The 27,340-nt window shown below is 39.9% G+C and overlaps 1 protein-coding gene across 3 annotated transcripts in view; it reads left to right on the top strand.

Annotated features, from left to right (window-relative positions):
* Positions 1-27,340, top strand: part of STXBP6 (syntaxin binding protein 6) — a 254,042-nt gene that overhangs the window by 30,523 nt on the left and 196,179 nt on the right. Inside the window, exon 1 of one of the 3 annotated variants that reach the window (XM_040476832.1) lies at positions 7,796-7,910. The exons of the other annotated variants lie outside the window; for them this stretch is intronic. The gene's annotated coding sequence lies outside the window, so the exon portion shown is untranslated. Of the gene's footprint in view, positions 1-7,795; positions 7,911-27,340 lie in introns of those variants that run through there. 3 annotated transcript variants of the gene reach the window in all.

Below are 27,340 nucleotides of genomic sequence, written 5' to 3'. Positions count from 1 at the left end.
CTTTTCTTATACCATCAACTTTTTATCTTGGTAGCTAAGAATCACCTGGTTTTCCCTACCCTTTGGAGACTTTTTAGTTAAACTTGGCTCAACCTAAAGCCTTCTGGTAATTCCACATGTTCCTGTGCCTTCCTTCCTCATTGTCTCCCTCTGCCTCTAAACTTCAGAGTCCTTAAAGAGCTGTCTGTGTCACTCACGTGCATTCCCAACACAGCACTCCTCTCCACCCAGGCTTCCACGGCCCATCTCGTCCCATGAAGGGGGGCTTTACTGGGGACTTGAAGACCCACGGTTCGTTTGACACACCACATCTTTCACCGGCTTTACTGGTTCTCGCCCTACTTCGTGTTCTTTCTCACTCAAACATCAAAGTTCTACCCACATTGGGGCAGCAGTGGGACAGGGACCCCTCACTAGGGACCTAACATCTACCCAAATAAATACTGGTTATTTTCCAGGAATTCTGGTGAGTAAAAGATTTGTCTCATTACATGCATTTCAGCCCAGGCGCAACTATGCAAAGCCAGAGATACTAGTTTATACCCAACATCTAATTGACTACACCATTGATTATGCCATTACGGGAGTGTTTGTATTCCTAATAAATGTTTTACTGCTTACTCAGCATTACACGCTGTACATCTGGACAGCACTCCCCTCAAATTTCCTTTATCTCCCTGATCCGCCAAACTCTTTCCTTCATTGTAAGGCTTATAACTTTGTTTTTACCTCTCATACCAATTCCCATGTATTTAGAGCCTGAAGCATGTGTGAATCCCATTCCACCTCTCCTTTCCTGCTCCTCAGACCTGAGAATATATTAAGTTTTTCTGTTAAGTTTTGTGCCTTCCTAGGTTTGTTTTATGATTTCAGCTGTCCTTTTCATGCCCTGTTAGTCAAGTAAGTTCACAACCCAAGAGTTGTACTATCAGGGATTAGTACAAACATGCTTAGCGTGTTCTTTAGAGTAAAAATTGTGTTTGGCATGCAAGTATTCTTTCTTTTTTTAAGTTTATTTATTTTTGAGACAGAGCACAAGAGGGGAAGGAGCAGAGAGAAAGAGAAAGAGAGAGGGAAGGAGGGAGACACAGAATCCAAAGCAGGCTCCAGGCTCTGAACTGCCCCTACATAGCCTGACGTGGGGCTCGAACTCACGAACCGTGAGATCACGACCTGAGCAGATGTTAGACACTTAACCAACTGAGCCACCTAGGAGCCCCTGATGCACAAGTATTCTTAAGACTTGTGTTCCTTTCTCTTGAATGATGTGAATTTCTCCCAGTCTTTATTACTGGCACGGATTGTCTCAATGTCTTTTTCCCCAAAACAGCCATTAGAGATTTGGTGTCATTGGAAACTAGATCCCCGCACAAATTTTGGAAGGATCAGGAAGTCACTCTTCTTAATTCTGAGGATTGCCTAGGACCTCAGATACAGATTCTTTCCAGTTTCTAGGAGTTAGAACTTCGCTACCATTCATGATTGGCACAAACTAAAAGTTAGTAACCTAATTCCATCTTTGTTTTTGTTTTTTGTTTTTTGTTTTTCCCTAGAGATAAAGTTAATTTCTGTTCTGGAGAAGATAGAAGAGATTTCGTACAGATCACAGTATTCACTGATGAGGCTAAAGAATTAGAAGTTTGTGACATCTTTTTTTCTTGGTGAAACAAGGGGGAAGAGCAGAACAAAAGTATATTAGGTACTAATAACAATAGTTGGTAGCATTTGTGGAGCATGTATGTGATACAGGTACCATGCAAACCATTTTCCATTTTTCATCTTAGTTATTACAACAACTCTGTGACTCTCCACTCTCATCTTTATTTTGCAAGTGAGAACCTTCTCATGCACAGAGAAGCTCAACAGCTTGTCCAAGGTCACACAGCTAATAAATGGCAGATCAGTGATTTTTAACCTTGGCAATGCTGTCCGAAGCTCACACTCTTAGCTACAGGGTTGCATTGCCCTACACTGGGTCATTTTGACTTTCCCTCACTTTGAGTACAGCCTCCCACAATTACATATAAAGCACAGGAGAAGTGGCAGTTCAGCTTCTTTTTCCTGTTGTTTGTTTATTTAATAGCAAGGTTAAAAAACAAAAGGCAGCATGTAGTCTAAATCAAGATTAATTAGACCCATGTGGAAAACATAACCACTATCCATGCCAAATTTCCGGCATCTTTCCTTTTTCATGTTCAATTTTTTTTTTTAATTTTTTTTTAATGTTTATTTCTGAGACAGACAGAGACAGAGCATGAGTGGGGGAGGGGCAGAGAGAGAGAGGGAGACACAGAATCAGAAGCAGGCTCCAGGCTCTGAGCTGTCAGCACAGAGCCTGACGCGGGGCTCGAACTCACAAACTGTGAGATCATGACCTGAGCCGAAGTCGGTAGCTCAACCAACTGAGCCACCCAGGCGCCCCTCCTGTTCAATTTTTAATAGTCACTGCTACACGTATTCTTCCACTTATTTTCCATGTGAAATAGCTGAAGCTAGCAGAGGGTGCTGAATTGTTGCCTATTTCTTGAAGACTCTTTGAGTGGAACTTCTCTTAAAAAAAAAAAAATCCATTTTTGTTTGTGGGACACGTCTTTCTTTGGCTAACATGGTGTTAACAGGTGTAGAATCCTGGCATTAAACTGAACTTTCTGAGCTGGCGGAAGGGAACAGGGTCAGGGTGATAGGCAGAGCATCGGGGCAAAACCCCTCATAGGATCCCAGACGTCCCTGTTTGCCTCCACCTTCCTGCCCTTGAGGTTTTAGAAGAAACTTAAGGAGATCTCCTTGAGCTGGGTTTTCCACTTGTGATTTAAAAAAAATAATAATAACAGTTTTTGGGGCGCCTGGGTGGCGCAGTCGGTTAAACGTCCGACTTCAGCCAGGTCACGATCTCGCGGTCCGTGAGTTCGAGCCCCGCGTCAGGCTCTGGGCTGATGGCTCGGAGCCTGGAGCCTGTTTCCGATTCTGTGTCTCCCTCTCTCTCTGCCCCTCCCCCGTTCATGTTCTGTCTCTCTCTGTCCCAAAAACAAATAAAAAACGTTGAAAAAAAATTAAAAAAAATAATAATAATAACAGTTTTCCTTTATTTTGTAGAGGAAAAAATTAAGAATATCTCCCCCTTGGGGTGCCTGGGTGGCTCAGTCGGTTAAGTGTCCAACTTCGGCTCTGGTCATGATGTCACAGTTTGTGACTTCAAGCCCTGCATTGGGCTCCGTGCTGACAGCTTGGAGCCTGGAGCCTGTTTCGGATTCTGTGACTCCCTCTCTCTTTCCTCCGGCCCTCTCCACCCACCCCACCCCCACCCCCGCCCCTGCTCACACCCTGTCTCTCTCTCAAAAATAAACAAAGATTTAAAAAAATTAAAAAGAATAAACAAAGATTTAAAAAAATTAAAAAGAATATACCCAAATATAAAAAGGGTATTCTTTTTTTTAATGTTTATTTATTTTTGAGAGAGAGAGAAACAGACAGACAGAGCATGAGCTGGGTTGGAACAGAGAGAGAGAGAGGAAGACACAGAATCTGAAGCAGGCTCCAGGCTCTGAGCTGTCAACACAAAGCCCGACGTAGGGCTTGAACCCACAAACTGTAAGATCATGACCTGAGCTGAAGTCGGACGCTTACCACTGAGCCACTCAGGCACCCCATAAAAATGGTATTCTATATATTGCTTTCATAATTTGATTTGAAAATTCCTCAACTGCTTTCAATATTTTCTTCATTATTATAATATTCTTCCTTTATCCCAGCCACAGAAAGGGTCATAGAAATATAACAAATAAAATACTATTATTTATAAATAGCTATCTATAGAGCTTTGATTTATGAGTGATGTAAATAAAGTTTCTTGTTTTTCTCCCACATTTAAAATAATATAGTAACTACAGAAACTTTGGACAATTCCAAGAAATAGGAGCAAAGAAAAGCAAACTCCCATAGTCCCTATACCCAGGGGGGAAAAAGAAAACAAAAACAAAAAAAACCTCACTGTTTTCATATAGTTTCTTTTCTTGAAGAGTTCTTATACCTTTTTCTGTGTAAAGTTTTTATTTATATTTCTTAGGAACAGAATATAAACTTCCCTGGTATTTACCTGTGTAAGATAAATTACAGAGCTAACTGATAAATATTGGAAATTCGATAGAACAAGGCACTGTAGTAATAGTAAATCTGTAAAATATCAGTAGTTGAAGTATGGCCAACTCTTAATAAAAATTATCAAAATAACCCTTTGGGTTATGATCATACTGAAAATACAGTTTTGGTTCCTGCTCTGTCAGAAAGATGTCACTGGTTCAAGAGACAACTGGCTACCCCTACCGTGTCCCAGGTCATCTTACAGATCTTTGGCTGGCACCTCCCTGGATACGTACCCAGTGCTCTGGACTTCTGGGTGCTTGAAAACAGAGCTCCCAAGTCCTGCCGTTGGGCATATCACGGAATTGCTGGAGAAGACAAGATGACATTTCTGCGGCTACTTTTATTTTTTTGGTATGGAACATGTAAAACATACACAGAAGTAGAGAGAATATTATAATGGACCCCATGTGCCTTTCTTACAATGTCAACAATGATCAGTCTGTGGTCTTGCTTTGCCTAGACCCCAACCTCCAATTCCAGATCCTGGATTGTTATGAAACAGATCCCTGACATTTTATTATTTCATTTGTAAGTATTTCTGTACACATCTCTGAAAGTAAGGACTGTTTTCTTTTTTCTTTCAATACTATCATCATACTTGAAGAACTTCTCTGATATAATTGAATATGGAATATCGAGTCAGTGTTCACATTCATCTGTTTTCCTTATTTTTCTTTTCAGTTTGTATAAGGATCCAAATAAGGTCCATACATTCTGTTGGTTGACATGCCTCTTCAGTTCCTTTTAATCTATAGGCTCACCTTCCACTGTCTTTCCTTCCAATTTATTTTTTGCCAAACGAGAGCATTTACTCTGCAAAGTTTCCCGTAGTCTGGATTTTGCCGATTACATCCTATGGAGTTAAATGTTAAAAGTCCCTCTTTAACATATTCCTCTAGATACTCTATTTCTTACGAACTGGTAGGTGCACCTGGAGGCTGAATCGAATTCTGTTTCCATATCTTGTCAATAATACTATAATAAGTGTGTTATGTACTCCCATCAGGAGGCGCTTAAATTAACATCAGTTCCCTGTGTGTGTGCGCGTGTGTGTGTGTGTGTGTGTGTGTATGTGTGATATGTTGATATGTTCACAGTCAAGGGTGATCATTTCCACCTAAATCCATCAATTCATTATGGGTTTCAAAGTCTTATTTCAATCATTTCTTCATTTGCCACCTAGGATACTTCTATAATGAGAAACTCCTGCTGATCAGCTATTTGGTTATCCTGAGGTACAGTTGGCTCCATTAGCCAACTAATGAGTAGTATTCTCCAAAGGTAACCATTGAGAGAGAGACACAGAGAAGGGAAGAGGAAAGAGAAGTGTGTGATTCATTGAGAATTCATGAATTCAGGAGCACCAGGGTGGCTCAGTCAGTTGAGCATCTGACTCTTGGTTTCAGCTGAGGTCATGACCTCATGGCTCGTGGGGTCGAGCCCTAGTCTGGCTCCATGCTGATGGCATGGAGCCTGCTTGAGATTTTCTCTCTCCCTCTCTCTCTCTGCCCCTCCCCCGCTCATGCTTTCTCCCCCCACCAAAATAAATAATTTAAAACATGAAAATAATTCATGAGTTCAAAAATATTAGTGTTTCAATCCATTCCAGTTCTTACTGATACTAAAATCGTCTCACTTTTGACTAGTGGGAGCCCCTCTATGTTGGCTCCTGATTTTTTTTATGTGATTCACCTGCTTTGACAGCTTTCCTGCTTTTTACATGTTAAGGTATTCTAGGCTAGTGATTCTCAAAGTGTGATCTGAGGCTGCCTGGGGGTTCCTGAGACCCTATAAAGGGGTCCGTGAAGCCAAAACAATTTTCATAATAGGACTAAGATATCATTTACCTCTTTTACTCTCATTTTCTCACATGTGTATACTGGAGTTTCCTAGAGACCACTGGTTGACTATGGAAATGTGTGTGTATATTTTTGTGTTTTCTAGAATTTTCTAAGATAAGCTCTTTGGAGTCTTCAATAATTTCTTAAAATATAAAGGGGTCCTAGGATCAGAAAACTTAAGAACTATTGTTCTAGGATCCTCTTTACATTTCTTACCACGTTCACAGACTCACTGGTGCCCTTATAAATTAGCTTCCTTTTTTTTTTTTTCAGCTTTATTTTTATGTGTGAGTGATCTGCCCCAAGTAGCAAAACCAGACTTTGAATGTAGATGTTTATGCAGTATTTCCGTCCATAAAATAGAATCACTGCTGTCCAAAAATTTATGATTAATTAATGCTTAGAAGCTGTAAACACTGCATGCTATGCTAGACGTGTGCATTTTAGGGGCCACCAAGTAAAATTAGCTGTTCTTTTTCTCAAGTGGAATGGCCCTCCAAAAGGGAAAAACAGATGTTGAGACAGGATGAGTGGTTGCTATAGCTCCATGGTATAATGAGAAACAATGCATTGAATAGTTGTTTTTCTGGTCACAGTAGGGAAATTCAAGATGCAGCAGTAACACATTAGAGTGTTAACTTTTGAAGATTTCAGCCATCCGGAGAAAAGCCTACTTGGCATGTGGAATTCAGTAGTTCATGCATTTCCCACTTATTTCTGAACCCAAGGTCCAAATGACTGCTTGACCATGTAGCTCAGAAATACTTTTTCATCTTGCAGTTAATTGAACCAAATCCTGCAAGAAAGCATCCTGCAGTTTTCATAGTGCCTTAAGCCTGGGATTCTCATTTTCCCCTCACTGAATAGTATACATATATCTAAAAGATGGTTACTTAAAACCACTGGATTTCATGGTTCTCGGTCCTCAGGGGGATCTTTATTTTGTTTCACTCTGTTGAGCTGAACTTGGTAACTTGTCCTTTGTTCACCATTGCCAACAACTGTAGCTTCTCTTCAGTACTGAACATTATAACTCACTTCCCAGACACATGGAAGAGTTTCCACCAGAAGAAAAAGACGTGTGCTTTCGAACCAAATGGGCTTGGCTTTCTGAAATTAGCAGCCTTACGTAATGGACTTGAGTATTTACAAATGTAAGAAACACCTGACAACCTCAGGTGCTATCTGGAAAAGTGTCATCATATAGGAAGCTTGGATCAGAGCCCACATCACCACTCAGGTGCTTCATAATTACTTTGTGGTTCAGTGTGGGAGTGAGGCAAAGAATATGTCAAGGGTTTCAGAGCTCTTAGTAAAAGATAGATATCTTTGTCAGAGTAGATATTAAATACTAAATTAGTCTGCGTTTATGAGCAAATTTATTTTTCACTGGAGCCTTGTTCTTTTTCTCAACATTAAGTGTGTCACAGTGAAATGATTTAAATATGTGCTTCAGGTGACTTGTTGCATTTAGATTTATGTATTTGGAAAGTCAGATGCCTGGGCTTTTCTAGCAAGCCAGCTCATGTTTTAGAATACATGGAAGTCAGTATGGAGTGGAAGGGTAGTCTTTCATGAGGATGGCACTACAGTTGGTCATGTCGAATTTTATTTTCTTTCGCGTCACTGACCAAACTGCAAAAAAAAAAAAAAAAAAAAAAAAAAGTGTCATGTTAAATTCACTACACAGACCGACTTTGCGTGGAAAGCATGCAGTGTACAATGATGTGAGCCTTGAACTTATGGCTGGGGAATGCCAGGAATCTGGGGTTCTGGTGTCACTGAGGAAAATGACCCCACCTCTGTGTGCCTTGGCTTCCTGTTGAGAAAGTTCTGCTCTTCATAAGAGCTCTGAAGGACTAGGAGGAAGGTGCTTTATGTGTGGATTTTTCCATAAAATGCAGTCCTAACTGAAAGGCCGGGTTAAAGGTAGGTCAGTGCTTTATAAAAACATCTTTTATGTATATGTGAACTATTTATTAGTTTATGTCTCACCTATTTATTTACTTACGTATGAAGTCGCCCCAGGCAATTTGAATTCTGATTTAAAATTCAGGTTTTGTTCACTTAATTCCCTTCTTTTTCTTTAGGGCAAAGAATATAAAGGCCCGGGAAATAGAAATTGGAATTGATTTTAATTGCCTGAATAAGTTTACTAGAAAAAACGTTTTATCAAAGTGAAAATGAGGTCCAGATTATTTTTGTTCTTCCTCTGTATCTAATAGCAGGCAATTTTGGAGTATTCCATAAATCTCTTAAAAGTCTAAGTGAGAGTATCCATCACGAAGTAAGCCATGAGTTAACAACTCTTTGTGACAATTGCCTTGGATAAAAATCTCTGTGATGAGAACTCACAATTCCAGGAATACATTTGGAGGTGGAACCAATTACATAGATGATTCCCAAAAGGATATGAAGCTATTTTAGAATATCTCAGAAACTCTGAAAGCCTCTTCCCAGCTTTGCCAAATCTCAGCGAGATTTGGGAGCAGTTGTGTTTTGTTCCTTTCAGGAGTTTTAGAATTACTACCCTGCTGAAGTTAGGCTGCTGTGGAGATTGGGAACAATAGCCTGTTAGAATAGCCTTTCTCTTTGGAGAGTGCCACTCTTTCTAGAAAAGATAAATTACGGCATTGCATGATTTGTAGTTCATACGGTAGCAGTCCCTACTACTACGTGGTTTAGAACCATGACACGTACAAATTTCTGGTATTTTACTTTGGTTCTAAATGCAAGGGGGGTGTGTGTGTGTGTGTGAGAGATATCATTTTGCCTGAAGAAGCTACATATGGGTGCTTTGGAGTCTAGGAACATTTTCCACTGAAAATGTACACTGCTTAGCTGAGGGTCAGAGCCAAGTGGGAGTGAGTTCTGAAGGAACAAGGACAATGTGACCATAGTCTCTTCCTCAGTTGGTGGGAGTGGACATGTTGGGTCTCTGCTTCACTAAGGGAGGAGAGCTTTTCTCTGCGTTTAAATATGCTACACGATACTGTGGAACCTGACTTAGGTCTGGGGACTTGGGTCTGGAAAAGAAGTATGTTTTGATTATTTATTATATAGTTTAGTGTAATCTGTATGATTCTTCTCTCTCTCACTTTTACTTTGAGAGACAAGTAGGAAAATGGAAAAGCAAAGAACTCAGGTGATCTGCAAATGAGAGTAAGAGAAAAACATCTCTAGGAAATCAAATAAGATCTGAAGATGTATGTTTAAGTTTTCAGAACTTCAAATACTAAAACCCAGGGATCAAGAATTCTCCACTTATAGAACGACTTTGAAATTTTATTTTTTCATTGCTGCCTGCCTTCACTTGATATGTTGTAAAATTTTATAGTTGTGTGAAATTATTCAAAATCAAAACAAAATAAGTTAAGTAGAAATGATCTTAGCTATCATCCAGTCCATCTGTCGTATGCTGCTGAGGAAGCCAGTAACTTGCTGTGAAAGTTCTTAGTCTCAGAACTTTCCATGCCCAGCTCTGGCTTTAATGCATAATACATACTGGCTGGCTAGTGGGCTGACTGGAGTAATACTTACTAAAAACCAACCAACCAAAAAACCTTGAAGCAAACCCTGTGGCCAGAGTACATTTGAAGAAAGTCTTGGTGGAAAGGTCGAGAAGTATGATGGAAAGTGTTTGAATGGCTCTTTGGGGATTTAAAAACTTTGCCATTCTTCCATGAGTTGTTAAATCCTAATGTCTACTATTCCAGAAACTTCTTATGTGTAAATGTTCTGTATGTATAAAAACTTTTGTTGTGTAAAATATCTTTTTGTGACACATTCTCAAGCTCGTAGTATCTTTTACCATTACTTTGGGAGTACTGTTTGATTACTATTTGAGAATCAACAGAAGAATGAATGAATGAGATCATTATTGCCATTTAGAGAATGTTCTCCATATGCCAAAAATTAAAAAAAAAAAAAACATGGATTTTAAAGTTCCATGAAACAGTAGCTTAGCAAATCAGTGACATTTCAGTGGTTTATTTTAGCTTTCCACTTACTTGTATTAATGTCTTTCAATAGAATTTTAAACACTTTTTCTTATATTAGTTACATATCACATATATTTATATAATATATAGTCATATACTATATAATTGTTATATAGTATATATTATTAAAGTGGTTTTCTATTCTGTGTATTATTATTGAGGAACAATTGACATTAACATTATATTTCAGGTGTACAACATAATTGAGTATTTTTATATATTACACAGTGATCACCACAGTAAGTCTAATTGACATTCATCACCATACATAGTTACAAAATTTTTTTTCTTGTGATGAGAATTTTTAAGATCAACCCTTTTAGCAACTTTCAAATGTGTAATACAATATTATTAACTGTAGTCACCATGCTGTACATTACAACCCTGTGACCTACTTTTTTTATAACTGCAAGTTCTACCCTTTGACCTCCTTCACTCATTTTGCTTCTCCCCATCCCCACAGATGTATCTATGAGCTGTATCTATGAGCTTGATGTTTTTTGTTTGGCTGGTTTTGTTTAATTTTTTAAAGTTTCTTTTTATTTATTTTGAGAGAAAGATAGCACATTGAGGAGGGGCAGAGAGAGAGAGGGAGAGAGAATCCCAAACAGGCTCTATGTTGTCAGCACAGAAACCAACGTGGGGCTCGAACTCACAAACCGTGAGGTCATGACCTGAGCCAAAATCAAGAGTTGGACACTTAGCCAACTGAGCCACCCAGCTGCCCCCTGTTTGGTTGTTTCCTTGTTCAGATTCCACATATAAGTGAGATCATATGGTGTTTGTCTTTATCTATTTGTTTCACTTAGCATAATTCCCTCAAGGTCCATTCGTGTTGTCACAAATGGCAAGATTTTTTTCTTTTTGTGGCTTAATAGTATATCATTGTATATTTTCTTTATTAATTTATCTACTGATGAACACTTAGGTTGTTTCCATATTTTGGGCTATTGTAAATAATCAAAAAAAATTTTTTAATGTTTATTTATTTTTGAGAGAGAGAAAGAGAAAGAGAGAGACAGAGTGCGAGCAGGGCAGGGGCAGAGAGAGATGGAGACAGCATGCTCCAGGCTCTGAGCTGCCGGTACAGAGCCCAATGCAGGGCTCAAACCGACGAAGTATGAGATCATGACCTGAGCCGAAGTCGGATGCTCAACCGACTGAACCACCCATTTGAAAAACCGTCCCTATTGTAAATAATTTTGACTATTTTTTTAAATATAATTTATTATCAAGTTGGCTAACATACAGTGTATACAGTGTGCTCTCGGTTTTGGGGGTAGATTCCTGTGATTCATTGCTTACATACAATACCCAGTGCTCATCTCAACAGGTGCCCTTCTCAGTGCCCATCACCCATTTTCCCTTCTCCCTTGCCCCCCCCCCCCCCACCACATCAACCCTCGGTTTGTTCTCTGTATTTAACTGTGTCTTATAGTTTGTCTCCCTCCCTCTCTGTAACTATTTTTTTTCCCCTTCCCTTCCTGCATGGTCTTCTGTTAAGTTTCTCAAGTTCTAAATATGAGTGAAAACATATGATATCTGTCTTTCTCTGACTGACTTATTTCACTTAGCATAATATCCTCCAGTTCTATCCACATTGCTGCAAATGGCAGGATTTCATTCTTTCTCATTGTCAAGTAGTAAGTATTCCATTGTATATATAAACCACATCTTCTTTATTCATTGATCAGTTGATGGACATTTAGGCTCTTTCCATAATTTGGCTATTGTTGATAGTGCTGCTATAAGCATTGGGATACATGTGCCCCTATGAATCAGCACTCCTGTGGATATCCTTTGGATAAATTCCTAGTAGTGCTATTGCTGGGTCACAGGGTAGTTCTATTTTTAACTTTTTGAGGAGCCTCCATACTGTTTTCCAGAGCGGCTGCAAGAGTTTGCATCCCCACCAACAGTACAAGAGGGTTCCCATTTCTCCACATCCTTGCCAGCATCTGTTGTTTGCTGAACTGTTCATTTCAGCCACTCTGACCGGTGTGAGGTGGTATCTCACTGTAGTTTTGATTTTTATTTCTCTGGTGATGAATGATGTTGGGCATCTTTTCATGTGTCTGCTGGCCATCTGGATGTCTTCTTTGGAGAAGTGTCTATCCTGCCCATTTCTTCACTGGATTATTTGTTTTTTGGGTGTTGTGTTTGGTAAGTCCTTTGTAGATTTTGGATATTAACCCTTTATCTGCTATGTCATCTGCAGATATCTTTTCCCATTCTGTTGGTTGCCTTTAAGTTTTGTTGATTGTTTCCTTTGCAGTGCAGAAGCTTTTTATCTTGATGAGGTCCCAATAGTTCATTTTTGCTTTTAATTCCCTTGCCTTTTTATGAAGGAAATTGAAGAAGACACAAAGAAATGGAAAAACATCCCATGCTCATGGATTGGAAGAATAAATGTTGTGAAAATGTCAATACTGCCCAAAGCAGTCTACACATTGAATGCAATCCCAATCCAAATTGCACCAGCATTCTTCTCAAAGCTAGAACAAACAATCCTAAAATTTGTATGGAACCACAAAAGACCCCAAATAGCCAAAGTAATGTTGAAAAAGAAAAGCAAAGCGGGAGGCATCACATCCCAGACTTTAGCTTCTACTACAAAGCTGTAATCATCAAGACAGTATGGTATTGGCACAAAAACAGACACATAGACCAATGGAATAGAATAGAGACCCCAGAATTGGACCCACAAATGTATGGCCAACTCATCTTTGACAAAGCAAGAAAGAGTATCCAATTGAAAAAAGAGTCTCTTTAGCAAATGGTGCTGAGAGAACTGGACAGCAACATGCAGAAGAATGAAATTAGATCACTTTCTTACGCCATATACAAAAATAAACTCAGAATGACTGAAAGACCTAAATTGTGAGACAGGAAACCATCAAAACCCTAGAAGAGAAAGTTGTGACTATTTTAAACATTGGGGTGAAGATATCTTTTTGAGTTAGTGTTTTCATTTTCTTCAGGTGTGCCCAGAAGTGGAATTGCTAGATCATATGGTAGTTCGAGTTTTAATTTCTTGAGGAAACTCCATATTGTTTTCTATAACAATCAGTGATTTCCTAACAATGTAAAGTAATGTGTCTTATCACAAAGCTGAGAATTTTAATTTGAACCACTTTTTTCTTTTTAAATGAATTGTGGCTATTTCCTATAGGGAGAGTTGGGTCTAGGGTCTGATCATTTTGTTCACGTGGGGCTCAGGCAAATTTGTTTCTGTAACCAGGAATTTCCCATCCCGTCTGGCTTCATGTCTTGGGTGCTGGTTCTGGCTCCATGGACAAGACTCTGGAGTAGAGAGGGAGCCAGGCCTGCAGATGTGGTTCTTGTTTGGTGAAAGGCTGCCAAAGGTGAGTTCAATCCTGAAGATGCCTTTCTCATTTTCCTTGGGGACTTAAGATGACATGACTATTACTTGAGTTTCTAGAAGTCCTGCTCTATGACATAAAAAGTGGCTTATCTATGAGACCTTGTTTTTGAGATGTTCTGACTATTTAAAAAAGAATGTGAATATTCTGAAACATTGCAGGGCTAATTTGTTTTGCAGCTAATATCTTCAGGTTTAGAGGAAAGAATCCCAGTATCTTCTTCATTTCATCCCTTCCCTCCACAGATATCAAGTGAGCACTTCTCACACAGCAGGCCCTATGTGGTGTGCTAGACAACATGAGCATAGTTGCCTGCCCTCACAGGGCTTGCAGTGGAGGAGACAGGCACACACAGAAGTTAAATCTGTCAGATGGTGATAGGATCTATGAAGGAAGTTAAAACAGGGATGGGGGACAGGAAGTGTGCGAAGGGGTGAGGGATGCATATTAGGACCTAGGGTCCTGTGCTACTTATGGTGACTATTGGGGCCCATAGGCATGAAATAGCACAGTCATTAATACATTGTGGCTTATTGTGCTGTCATGGTCACTGCCAGCATTGTCACTGTCACAGCCAGAATGTATCTACCCACACCTATTAGCCAGGGTGTGTATAGAATGAGTCAGACAGCTGAGTGTCCTTATGTGGACACATGCAGAGGAATTATTAATGACAAAACCATAAAATGACTGTATTCATTCAGCAAATGTTTACTGAATGATGTATATACAAGGCATTGCGGAGGGCAGTAAGACCCATCACCTGTACCTTTCCAGAAGAGCATATAATCTAGCATAATTGTGTGTGCTAGGGCATTTACACGTTGGTGATGTAACATTTGAGGTGAACTGTGAAAGGTCCACAGCATGTGCTGGTTTGTCACTTTGCTGAGGCATGGTTTTCCGTCAGGTCTTCCGGGAGGCGGGTGTGGTGTACCAGCCAGGAGTGTGTTAGGCGAGTGCACTGTGTCCACATTCCAGCAGAGTGTAGTTTCTACCCATTGATCAATGTGTAAAATGCCTCTGAAGTGAAATATGCTTTCTTCGTGAAGGATCGCTCTCAGAAGGAAGCCAGTTTCAGGTGCTGGTGTTCGACATGATGGTTCTTAGCCAGAAAATGGAGTCATTTAGGGTCTCAAGGACCTACTTAGCATTTTCCAACCTTTCTGAGGAATCCACATGCTGCGCTTGTCATCTTGGAGATGAACCCCGTATGAGCCTACTATTTGGGTGAATCCTGATAAGGGGCCTAATTGGAAGTGTGGACATGGGAGAGGGTATCTCCTTTGTCTGGAGGTGACTATCTTGGAGGAAGCTACTTCAGGAGCTGCTTCATCTGGGCCTTAATATCAGGTTCTTTCCTTTCCTTTAGAAAGGAAGGATCAGGCATCTTTATGTAAAAATCCCGGCCATTTATTATATAGATGGGATCAAAAGTTTACTGTGTAAAAATATGTATACTACTACATAGAAAGTATGTGTGCGTGTACACATATATAAAATACTATATAAAAACATATATATAATACTATATAGAAACATCCATGGTAAAATCTTGGATTGTGAGTCACTTGTTCTGTGAGTGTTCTGCAAGACAAGCAAACATTATATACAAGTGCTTTGGATTATAATGTTTCTGGAATGCATTATGCTTAAAAACCAAGGTTTTAATGTATATAATACACAGTAAAGAGAAAGCTTGGAAGAGGAAGGCAAAGCCACAAAATACAGTAGCAGAGGCTGTTGGCCACCCACCAGAATCCACGATTTCTTTTTCCCGAGTCCACAGTGAGAATACATCTTCCAGCCTCCCTTGCACTTGGGTGCAGCCATCTGACTGAATTTCAGCCAGTAGAACGACCATGATGCAGATGGCAGAGCCCATCAGCCTCAATCCCTGTTTCAGCGTGAGGAAGATGAACACCTCATCCTTCTCCATCATGGAAGCCAGATACAAAGTTCTGAGGTGTTAGCACCATTATACATTTTTGGGTCTATTTCAGCAGGAAGTAGTCTTCCCTAACTAATCCCAGCACTCTGTGTGGTAAATGAGAGAGGCAAAGACTCCAGGTTCAGTGTCTAGATCTTACTTCCCTGGGGATACTGGACCCAGTTGTTTCACGCAAATGGCAGAATCCACACTCTTGGAGGAGGGTTGTTACTGTGCTTGTAGGTTCCTGCTGTGCATTTATTACTGCACCTGCTGCTCCTTGCTGTACCCACAACAGCTCAGGGCAGAGTCCAGGGAATGCTAGGTAATCCCTGATTTTTCTTCTTCCTTTCTTCTTCTCAAATATTTTAGTGCCTGCCTTGTGCTAGGTGCTACTGGGGATACCTAGAAATGAAAGAAGCATGAACTGTAACCTCAGAGAGCTAACAAATCTAGCTGCCCAGACTGTTTCAAACAGGGCTGTCAGCTGGAGGTAACAAAAAATCCAAGAGGAATTGTTTAAACAATAAGTGATTTTTTCAAGAGCTGAGAGGTACATAGACTTTAAGTGTTGTTTCTCTATGATTCTTTTTTTTTTTTTCTTAATTCAAGTTAGTTAGCATACAGTGTAGTATTGGTTTCAGGAGTAGAATTTAGTGATTCATCCCTTACATACAACACGCAGTGAATCCAATAGGATTGATCCCTGAAATTTACTTTAAGTAGTCAACCGCAAAAGTCCAGTGAACCATCCACCTAGAATTGCCTTCCTCTCTCCTCATGCCTTTAATTCTAATATGGAACAGTTAGCAGGTGTTGCAGATTGCCCAGAGCAAGTTACTGGATGCCTTTTTCCCCTTGAATTCCGTTGAGCTGGGCCCACAGTGGAAGAATCAAAGTAGTTACTTTACTGAGTATTTCGAATGGTAGTGAGATGAGGAGATTAGTGTCTGTAACCCGAGAAAATCCTGTTCAACTGTATTTTAGTTTCAGCAGATTCAATAGCTCCCTTCATCTAGCCTAGCACTGCATTTCAAGCTGGAATTTGAAGATCAACTGCTTTCTTCCTCTTTAGCTGATCATCAGTCTCCCTTTTCGATTTGCTCTGTTACTCTCTTTTGTCCTTGTTACTGTCTTCCTTCTGAGATGGTCTGCTCCTTAGACGTGGGTACCACACTTCAGTTATCTTTGTATTCTTTTCCCTAGTCTCTTACCCAAGAGCTAGCACAGTGCTTTATATATTATGTATGTCTCAATAAATGTTTAATTTATTTCATTGTTTTTATTAATGAATTAATTGATTAGTTAGATTTCTTGCATTGGAAGAACTTGTTGAACTAGCTTCGTGCTTGGCGAATAGCTCTTCCCATGACTAACATCACTTCCTGATGCCATTGTATTGCTATCAATTCTTGTGATGTTTCATCTTGTTGAACTTAGTGACACTGGCCTGGCCTTAGCCAGTAACAGGATTCATCCAGCATGAGGTTTAAAAACGAGAAAGTGGTGGCATGGTAAATGTTTACTGTGTGAGTATAGTAGGCTGTGTCTTGATCTGGTCCAAAAAGTACTTGTAGGGCTCATGTCTGGTGGATGACACTGAACCACATTCCTATGATTTCTTGGCAACAGAGTCATCTCATGTGATATGTACTCTATTGCTCAGTTTAATAAGAGAATGACAGATTAATCTTGTTCTGCCTGGTAGCTAGGTTTGTATCTTAGGTCTTATTTGACTCACTGTAGGTTCTAGAAATTCTTTGTAAAGAGACTCACACACATTTGTAGCTAGGCTTATTTCTCCGTATAAAATTACCACTGAAATCTTTCCCTCTGGGATTTGTCATATTCCATTGTAAAAGCACCTTTCTAAAATTTTTTTTTAATGTTTATTTTTGAGAGAGACAGAGTGTGAGTGGGGGAGGGGCAGAGAGAGAGACAGAGACAAGAGTCCAAAGCTGAGCTGTCAGCACAGAGCCTGACGCAGGGCTTGAACCCAGGAACTGAGATCATAACCTGAGCCTAAGCCAGACGCTCAACCAACTGAGAATGCCAGGTGCCCCTAGAGAATCCCGAGCAGGCTCCACACTGACAGTGCAGAGCCCGATGCGGGACTCAAACTCACGAACCATGAGATGGTAACCTGAGCCATAGTCGGATGCTTAACCAACTGAGCAACCCAGGAACCCCCAAAAGCACATGTTAATAGTTGCAACAGAACAGAAAGGTGACTTAACAGGATTTAGGACACTACAGGCCAGGAAAGAAGGTGCTTTACAAGAAGAGTGCTCCACTCTTCTTTGTGTTTAGGGGCACATCTATTCCTTTGATCAGCAGGAATTATGGGATTATGTCGGTGTTTCCTTCATTTTTAGAGTTAACGCCTGGTCTTCCCCATCCCCACCACCTGAGAGGTGACTTTGAAAGAAGCTGGCTGGAGCTTTTCTCTGATCTTGCTCTTCTCACCTCTTTTGTCAGTTCATGAATCTTTTGTCAGAAGATCATCTCCACATCTCTGGTTAGTTGGCTTTCACACTTAAGAATCTATGATATGAATATTTCCATGCTGACTTACTTGTTTTTTAAGTTTGATTGCCTTTGTGAAGACAGGGGAACTGTTGTTTCTTTAACAGGACTTAGAAAACTGGAAGAACTCAACTGTATAGAACTTCCTGTCATAAGTTAACCTTAAAAAGTTTTTAAGTATTTATGCTGGAAATGTGGAGCTTATTATCTTCTCCCAAAGTAATCTCTGATCATTAACAGTGAAGGAGTTAAATTTTCCTGCATCTCCATTCATTGGACTAAATTACATTATAGTGGCCTAAAAGTATTGGCCCAGTTTCATCTGCTTCCAGGAAATAGTTTTAGAGAATATCCTCACCAAGTATTGATAATTTGGGTTCCAAGAAAAGCAACTAGTTTGTAATCTGAATAGTTTAGTGGTCTCTGTAACCTTGACTGGTGTCGTGAGCCCACCTTTCATAGTGGCTTAAGTGATGCTGTTGCAAGTGGTAGCCTGGGAAAATAACTAGTGACTCTGTGTACATTTTAGACCCAAGACCTAGCAGAAGGTGCATCTTTGAAGAGGGAATAATGATGAATACATTCAAGGAGACATTTGATTGTGGTAGATAATGCTACCTTCTGCCTAAAGTATAGTCACTGTGGTGGAAAAATACCATAAATCATTATTCTAAAGGCCTACTTCCCTCACTTCTTGTCAACTGGTGCAACATGTGTCACATTCAACATAAAATTATAAGGAGTGCCAAAAGGCAAGAAAAAGCACAGTCTGGAGAAACAAAGTAACAAGCAAAAACCAGAATCTGATATAACAGAGATGGTGTAATTATCAGGCAAGGAATTTAAAAGAAGTATGATATGTGAAGGGCTCTAATGGAAAAAGTTTAAAACCTGCAAGAACAGATGGGCAATGTTAACAGAGAGATTGGAACTCTACGAATCAAAAGGGAATGCTAGAAATCAAAAACATACTAAGAGAAATGAAGGATGCCTTTGATGGACTCACGAATAGACTTGACACTGCCAAAGCAGGAATCCGTGCACTTGAAGCTCAATCAGTAGAAACTTGCCAAACTGAAATGCAAAGAGAAAAAATAATTAAACTAAACAGAGCATCCAAAGTCTGTGGGACAATATACAAAATTGTAGCATATGTGCAGTTGGAATGCCAGAATGAGAAGAGAGAAGGGAAAAGAAATATTTGAAATAATAATGGTTGAAAACTCTCCAAAATCAATGACTGACACCAAACCACAGATCCAGGAGACTCAGTGATAAATACCTGAGGGTTTTTTTTTTCCCCTGACACCAAATATGTGATTTTTTTTCACACCAATTCTCTAGTTCTCTGATAGCAACTGAGTGTCCAACAATTCAGTTCAATTCTGACACCAGTTCCTGGAGTTAACTTAGACCCCACAGGTTAAGTGCTCAGTCCCACAAGGCTGTCCCCACTTCAGATGGCAGCCACAAATAGGGTGCTCAGGCTACCCACATTTCTGCCCAGCCAACTACAGATTTGGAGAGGCCCATGACCCCTCTCCCCTAGGTTGTTCACGGAACTCAGGAAAGTACTTTACTTACAATTACCACTTTATTATAAAGGATACAACTCAGGCTTGACAAGATGGAAGAGATGCACAGGGCAAGGTGTGCGGATGAGTCCAGGATACCTACCACAAAACTCGCATGCCCTCTCCAGGAGCACCACCCTCCCAGCACCTCCACCTGGTCACCAACCTGGAAGTTTTCTGAATCCCATTGTTTAGGAGCTTTTATGGGGATTTCATTGCATAGGCATGATTGACTAAATCATTGGCCATTGGTGATTCATGTCAGTCTTTAACCCTTCTCATCCTTGGGGGTGAGGAAGTACAGTGCTGAAAGTTCCAATCCTCTGATCATGCCTTGGTCTTTCTGGCAACCATCCCAAATCCTAAACCTTTGTAGGGGTCCACAGGAGTTACCTCATTAGCATAAGCTCAGGTGGTGTTGAAAGAGGGTTATTATGAATAACAAGACACTGCTATAACTCAGGAAATTCCCAGAGTTTTTGGAGTTCTGGGCTAGGAACCTGGGACAGAGACCAAATAAGTATTTCCCATTTTACCACAGTACTCCGCCTACCATCCCAAACCACAGTTGGGCCTATCTTACTCATAGTGCAGAAAAACAAAGAAAAAGAAAATCATGAGAGAAGTCAGAAGAGAAGAACACCTTACCTTTCGAGGAACAAGTAAAACAATTACAGTGGCTCGCTCATCAGGATCCATGCAGGCAAGATGAGAATGGCATGAAATCTTTAGTTTGTTGAGAGAAAAGAACTTTCTCATTATAACCAACAATATTTACTGAGTATCTGTGCTATCATCTGGTATATAAAAAGACTAAAACACAAATGCTGCCCTGAAGGAGCTCACAAGTGGGCTAAGAGAGAAGCAAATGGGATGTACAAGATATGGTACTTAGTGGGTAAGAATAAGACATTATAGCAATCCAAAGGGATTAGATAGGTGAGGTGGGGTGCTCCAAGGAGGTGACATTTTAGATTCCAGAATGCCTCCTTTCTCCACGTCCTACCATTTACCCAACAGGACTCCAGATTGTAGCCGAAAGACACACACAGACACTGTCCTAGGAGCAGGACCTGGGAGAGCCCAAAGGCAAGAGGGGAGGCAAAAGCAGCACACTAGAGGAATCTGTAGCCTCTGGTACAGCTGGCACAGCTACAGCAAGTCGTGAACAGAGCCCAACTCCCCACAGAGAGAATACCATTCTGTGAATGGATCTGCGAAGAGAACGGTGACTTAGGTGCTAGGACAAACATGCTACTGTGTTAGCTTGTTTTAGGCACAAGTTACAAATGTTTCTCTGCTTATTAATCTCTGAAGACATCACCATACAAGCCTGATATAATTTCTTTAAAGTTTTGTTGAATATACTTGTAAAAAAAATTTTTTTTTAGACCTCAGGATGGGTTAGGCCCTGGCAGTTTATGGTCCGTGATTTGGTAGCTATCAGGGAAGGATGTGAAGCTCTTTTTCTGTCTTGTAACAACAGACTACTTGAGCGTCTCTCTCAGCATCTGCCTTTAATGATTAGATTCTTCTCAGCAAGGACTTAAGTGATTAATGGACTGGGTAGAATGTAAGGAGACTTAAGGTCCCTGCCTTAAAATAAGTTACCACCAACACATGAGATGAATAAAGATTCACACACAAATTGTATGACTTGGGGAGTTATTAATTATGAAAGTAATCACACCGCCTTTCATGTAATACATAACTTAAATGGGTTCATTTTCACTGTGTAAGAACAAGGAGAATATATAACTGTGGTTAAAAGCATTTTTTGGTTTCTCCCAAAGGCAGTAATGTTATTGCCAGTTCTTGGAAGTGGCCAAAGATGAGCTTCTTATCTCTTGAATATTGAAGACAGTCATTTCAAGGATCATTCTTTGAATTTTTAGGTATGATAAAATAGTATTACTCCAAAATGTTTTCCAATAAAAAACAAAAACCATAAAAAGGCAACTCTTTTGAAGGCAGGGCTTGGATCTTAGCAATGTTTCCTTCATCAGTATCTGCCATGCCTGTAGTAGGCGTTTAATAAATTCAAATTGTTTAGGAAACAATCAGAAAAACTAAAAGGCAACTGACAGAATGGGAGAAGATATTTGCAAATGACATATCAGATAAAGGGTTAGTATCCAAAATCTATTAGGAACTGATCAAACTCAACACCCAAAAAACAAATAATCCAGTGAAGAAATGGGCAAAAGACATGAATAGACACTTCTCCAAAGAAGACATCCGGATGGCCAAACGACACATGAAAAAATGCTCAACATCACTCATCGTCAGGGAAATACACGTCAAAACCACCATGAGATACCACCTTACACCTGTCAGACAACAACAAATGTTGGCGAGGATGTGGAGAAAGATCTCTTTTGCATTGCTGGTGGGAATGCATGCTGGTGCAGCCACTCTGGAAAACAGTATGGAGGTTCCTCAAAAAAACTAAAAATAAAACTACCCTACAACCCAGCAATTGCACTACTAGGCATCTATCCACGAGATATAGGTGTGCTATTTTGATGGGACACATGCACCCCCATGTTTATACCAGCACTCTCAACAATAGCCAAAGTATGAAAGAGCCCAAATGTCCATCGATGGATGAATGGATGAAGAAAAGGTGATATATATATACAATGGAGTATTACTCGGCAATCAAAAAGAATGAAATTTTGCCATTTGCAACTACGTGGGTGGAACTGGAGGGTATTATGCTAAGTGAAATTAGTCAGAGAAAGACAAAAATCATATGACTTCACTCATGAGGACATTAAAAGGCAAAACAGATGAACATAAGTGAAGGGAAACAAAAATAATATAAAAACAGGGAGGGGGACAAAACAGAAGAGACTCATAAATATGGAGAACGAACAGAGTTACTGGAGGGGGTGTGGGAGGGGAGATGGGCTAAATGGATAAGGAGCACTAAGGAATCTACTCCTGAAACCATTGGTTACACTATATGCTAACTAAATTGTATGTAAATTTGTAAAAATAAAAAATAAAATTTTAAAAATAATAAAATTGGGGCACCTGGATGGCTCAGTTGGTTAAGCGTCCGACTTCAGCTCAGGTCATGATCTCGTGGTTTGTGAGTTTGAGCCCCACGTTGGGCTCTGTGCTGACAGCTCAGAGCCTGGAGCCTGCTTCACATTCTGTCCTCCTCTCTCTGCCCCTCCCCTGCTAATGCTTTGTCTCTCTCCCTGTCTCTCAATAATAATAAATAAACATTAAAAATTAAAATAAAATAAAATAAATTAAAATTGTTTGGTACAATTATGTGAGTCCTGACAGCCCAGGATAGCCAAGCTTTGTTTATTCATAGAGTTCTATCAGGAAGTCATGGTCTCTACCCAAGTAGCAGTTATTCTTCACTAACAACTTGATTGAAAGAACTTTTGTTTTTCCTCTTAGATTAACTTGAGCTGAGACTTCTTATAGCTATCAAGAAACAATACGCTTTTTATTCCCAATATTCCTGTAATCTTGAGATCAACCACTAAAAAAAAACCACTTAGGAGTTCACTTCTCATCTCTAACTCATGCATTAGAAGATATTATTTTGACATTATTGAAAGAAATTCATTTTTGCTTAAAAGAACCTCCCCCACTTCCTTGACAATCTTATACAAGATGATCAGCCTCATTAATAACCTAAGATATGCACATTTTAATAACATGCCATTTTTCACTTATCAGATTGGCAAAGACTGCTAAGACTGATAACACCCAGTGTTGGACAGGAAAAAGGTAATCTCATACACTCAGGAGGATTAATTACCATTAGTACAATACTGTGGAAGGATATTGCACATACCTATCAACATTGTAAATATGTAGCGGTTTCTAATAAATATTTGCACTGATGCACAATAGATGTCTGTTGCATTTTCTTATTGAAAAGGTGGAAGGAGTGTGACTATCCACCAATAGGACACTGGTCAGATGAGACATATTTGTGTAAAGAAATATATCACATTCAACGTATTTTCAGGCAAAAAAAAAAAAAGCTGTAGTACTTACAACATAATTGCAATTAATTATTTTTTCTTTGAATTATATATGCATAGGAAAAAGTCTAGAATGTACAACATGCTGTTGATAGTTATCTCTAAAGGGTAGGTTGATACCCTTCTGTTTTCTATTCTATGCATTTTTATGCTGCTTTTTTAATTAAAAGAATTGTAACTATTGAAAAAATGTATGTGGTAGCGTTTCTTGGGCATGGTGCAGTCTGGTACCACGGTACACTCTGAACTGGGGGTACAAAGATGCATGGTAATGAGATTTGATACTGATCTCAAGGAGTTTATGGTCTAGTCCGTGACCATGGGAAGACATTCATCCCATCACATCTTGTGGGTACTCTGATAGAAGCTGCAAAATCTTCAGTAGGATTAAGGTTAGTGTGATCAAATGGGGAAAGAGAAATTGGGTATAGAAGAAAGGAAGCCATAGAGGGGGTTTGAGCTGAATCGTGAAAGATTTGCTATTTGATCTGGAATTTGAGAGGCGATTAGATGGTAGAGGGAACCAGGAAGAGTAAAAGTGTGGGCGATGGTGGCAGGCGTGCATGTGGGAAGTACCAGGAGGTGTCCTGGAGGCTGCACGTAAGCACCTATAGAGGTGAGTGGTGTTATGGGGGAGAGGGTGATGACCATGCACACAGAGAAGAGGGGACAGGATTCCAGCCTGGGAGTCAGGAAATTCCTGCTTCTGCCACAGAGATGCTGTGAGAGTCTATGTAAAGTCATTCCCCTCCCTGGACCTCAGTTTCCTAATCTGTTCGTTGGCAGTGTTGGACTAGACCAGTGACCTCCTGTGCTTTTACTTTTTCCTCTCTTCAGATATAGAACCTTTTAGTTAAAGAAATTATACTTTATTTTGGGAGCAAGCAGAGCAGATAAAAGCGGAACTGGTTTACCTGAGCTATTGTAGTTGGCAGGTGGGAGGTGATGATGAGGCTCCCCCCCCCCCCAACCCCGCATCCTCAGGCTTCAGTGGGGGCTCAGGGGGAGCACGAGTGCAAAACCCTGGCCTAGCAGAGCAGGAGAGCCCCTTTGGGTCTGAAGCCTTGATGACTGTGCCACTAAGCTATTTTGACGTCACCGCTTCCTTCACCCTTAGATTTGTTTCCATTTTGGCCTAATTTCTTCTTACCCCATGTTCTGCGGCACATCCATGTTCAATGTAATTTCTCATTATACCCAAAGTACTTCTCTACTTTATGTCCATCTTCTTGCCATTTTTATTCTCTCATATCTCTGATTCCTTATTTTTTTTTTTTCAATTTTCTTGAATTTGTGTGAACAGGTTGGCCTTTTCAGGACACAATGGAAATTATAATAGTTAACACTTACTGAGTGCCTACTGTGGAAGCTGTTCTAAACATTTGGCATAAATTATTTCATCCTCTTGACAGGTTTTAATTATGAGGCAGGTGTTAATGTCATTATTATTTTACATATGAGGAGACCAAGGCAGGCACAAAGAGGCAAATCGTGTCATCAGGCCAAAGAGATACAGTCCTCAGAACTGTGACTCGAGCATAGGTAAGCTGGCTCCAGAGCATTACTGCTTAACCATGGCCTAACCTTTTTTACTTTGACTTTTTTAGCTGACAATTCTTGGAAATGGTGTATTCCCATTCATTCAAGTGTCTTTGTGTACTCTGGGCTGTCTCTGCTCCCTTTCTTTCCCCCTTCTCCCCACACCCCCTGCCTTTTTTTAAAAAAGTTTATTTATTTACCTTGAGAGAGAGAGAGAGTTGGGGGGGGGGTGTGCAGAGAGAAAGCGAGGGAGAGAGAATCCCAAACAGGCTCCACATTGTCAGCATGGAGCCTGAAGTGGGGCTCGAACTCAGAAACCCTGAGATCATGACCTAAGCTGAAGTCCTAAGTTGGATGCTTTCAACTGGCTGAGCCACCCAGGCACCCCTCCCTTTCCTTTTTGGAAAGAGAGAAGCAAGAAAGCCCTGTGTGATGCCAACAAGATAGTTAAGGTTTAACTGAAACTCACAAGAGAAGTGATTTGGGGATTCTTGTTTTAAATGGATTTCTTGGGATGTGAAGGGGGAAATGAAGCTGAGAGATTCAGGCAGAGCAAGTCCTGTTGTGTGATTACCAAGGAATTTGGTATGAGTCGGGAAGGCAAGGAGAAAAAGGGGTAGAGCCAGGCATTTGATCCATCATCAAAGTCAAGAGATAGAACATCATTCCTATTTTTTATGGTTACTTTACTACCTTGAAAAGCTAACCAACTTTAGAGAATGATTTCTTCTTTTTGTGTTGCCATGCAATATTAACCATGTGCCAGGGTAGTCTGAATATAATTACCTAAAAATAAATAAGGAGGAATCTGTACCATTGTTGACTTGTGCTAAGTATATTGTTGTTACCAAGATATCAAGGAAATAAAGTAAATGAATAACCAAATTCTTAAGGACTAAAACCTTTGAATTGCAAAATGTTGCTGTGTTTAATCAGCAGAAATAAATCTACTCGCTGGCTTAGAAGCATCAAAAAACATTAACCTAGAAGCTTTTGGCCAGTGTTTGACTTATTTTATAATAAATAAATTTTAAGTATAGAAGATATGTTTTCAGAAGTAAAATTCGCATAGATATGTTACTGCTACCCATAAAGTTACAAAACTGTAGGAAAACTCAGCTATTTCTCTATTTGGAGTAGGAGTAAGAATGGGTCCCAAATATGGAAATACATGTCTAATTTATATAGTAAATCTATACATAAATATCAATATAAAGATTTCTATCTCTTTGAAGCACTTTTCTTTCCACTTACTATGTTCTGAAAGTAATGTTCAGATTTATAGCATACATAGTTTAAAGCAGTTTCTCAAATCTGGTGTGTGTGAGATTTTTGAAAGGAAAGCAATATAGTAAGTTTATTGGGATCTCAGTATACATTTTACTTTAGAACAGATGTTGGAAACAGGCTAGGCCTTCTAAAAGGGGACAAGTATGAGCTGATAAACATCCAAGGGCATTTAGCTGCTCTAAGTTAGCTTTATCTAGGTGGTTGGCCTATGGATAAATCCCAAAGATAGAAATTATATTCCCAAGAAGCTTATTTTCCAAGAGCTGCTTGATAATTCAGATATCCCTCAAAGAAAAATAAATCTTTTTATCTGTTTTGTTAGTGAGTCCATGGAAGTTCAGGAAAATATTTTCTGTAAAATGTCTACAGTGACAGAAATTGCATCTAAAGGCCCAGTACAAAACCCTACCTTTTTTTAAGTAGCGTTTCCAGATCTCCCTAGTGGGAATGAATCTGTACTTTCTTGTTCGTGGATTTATTCATTCATTCAACAAACTATTATTGAACACCTGTGCAAGATTAAAACTATGAGAAGTTAAGCATAGTGCTCATCTTCCCAGAAATCATGGTTTGGTGGAGAATACAGAGTAAATACTCAGAGTTAATAGTATCATTACTGCTATAATGGGTGCGTGTAGATCTGGGAAGACTTCTTAGAGAAAATGCTGTCTAAGCTCAGTAGAAGTTAACTGGGTAAACAGAGAAGATTAGGGGCATGATATACAAAACAGAGAAAGAACCTTCTGAAGGCAGTGAAAGAGGCACAGTGGTTCTGAAATGGAAAGGAGTTCAGAATGGGTAGGGCTTGGAACATGAGGGAGGGAGGAAATAGTGGTCAGAAGAGAACCTACAGAGAGAAATGGTGGCTCTAGAACTCTGAGAACCTCTTCAAACCCACCCTCCTGATAGCCTTGGTGAGCCACTGAGGTGATGGCAGACATTCTATAAAAATCACAGTGGTTACTATGTATGGAATGTGCTGGAGGGAGGCATGAGGCCATCATCGTCCAAGGTCAAAGTGATATGCAACCCAATCCCATAAGACCACTTTTAGGATTTATTTCTGGGAACCACTCCTAGTAGCAAGTTCTGTATCAGTC

This window comes from Herpailurus yagouaroundi, unplaced genomic scaffold, assembly GCF_014898765.1.
Source record: "Herpailurus yagouaroundi ecotype Mexico unplaced genomic scaffold, PumYag 141, whole genome shotgun sequence".
NCBI classification, from domain to species: Eukaryota; Metazoa; Chordata; class Mammalia; order Carnivora; family Felidae; genus Herpailurus; species Herpailurus yagouaroundi.
The sequence above is the reverse complement of the archived record's forward strand: the minus strand, read 5'-3'. Positions and strand labels throughout refer to the sequence as shown.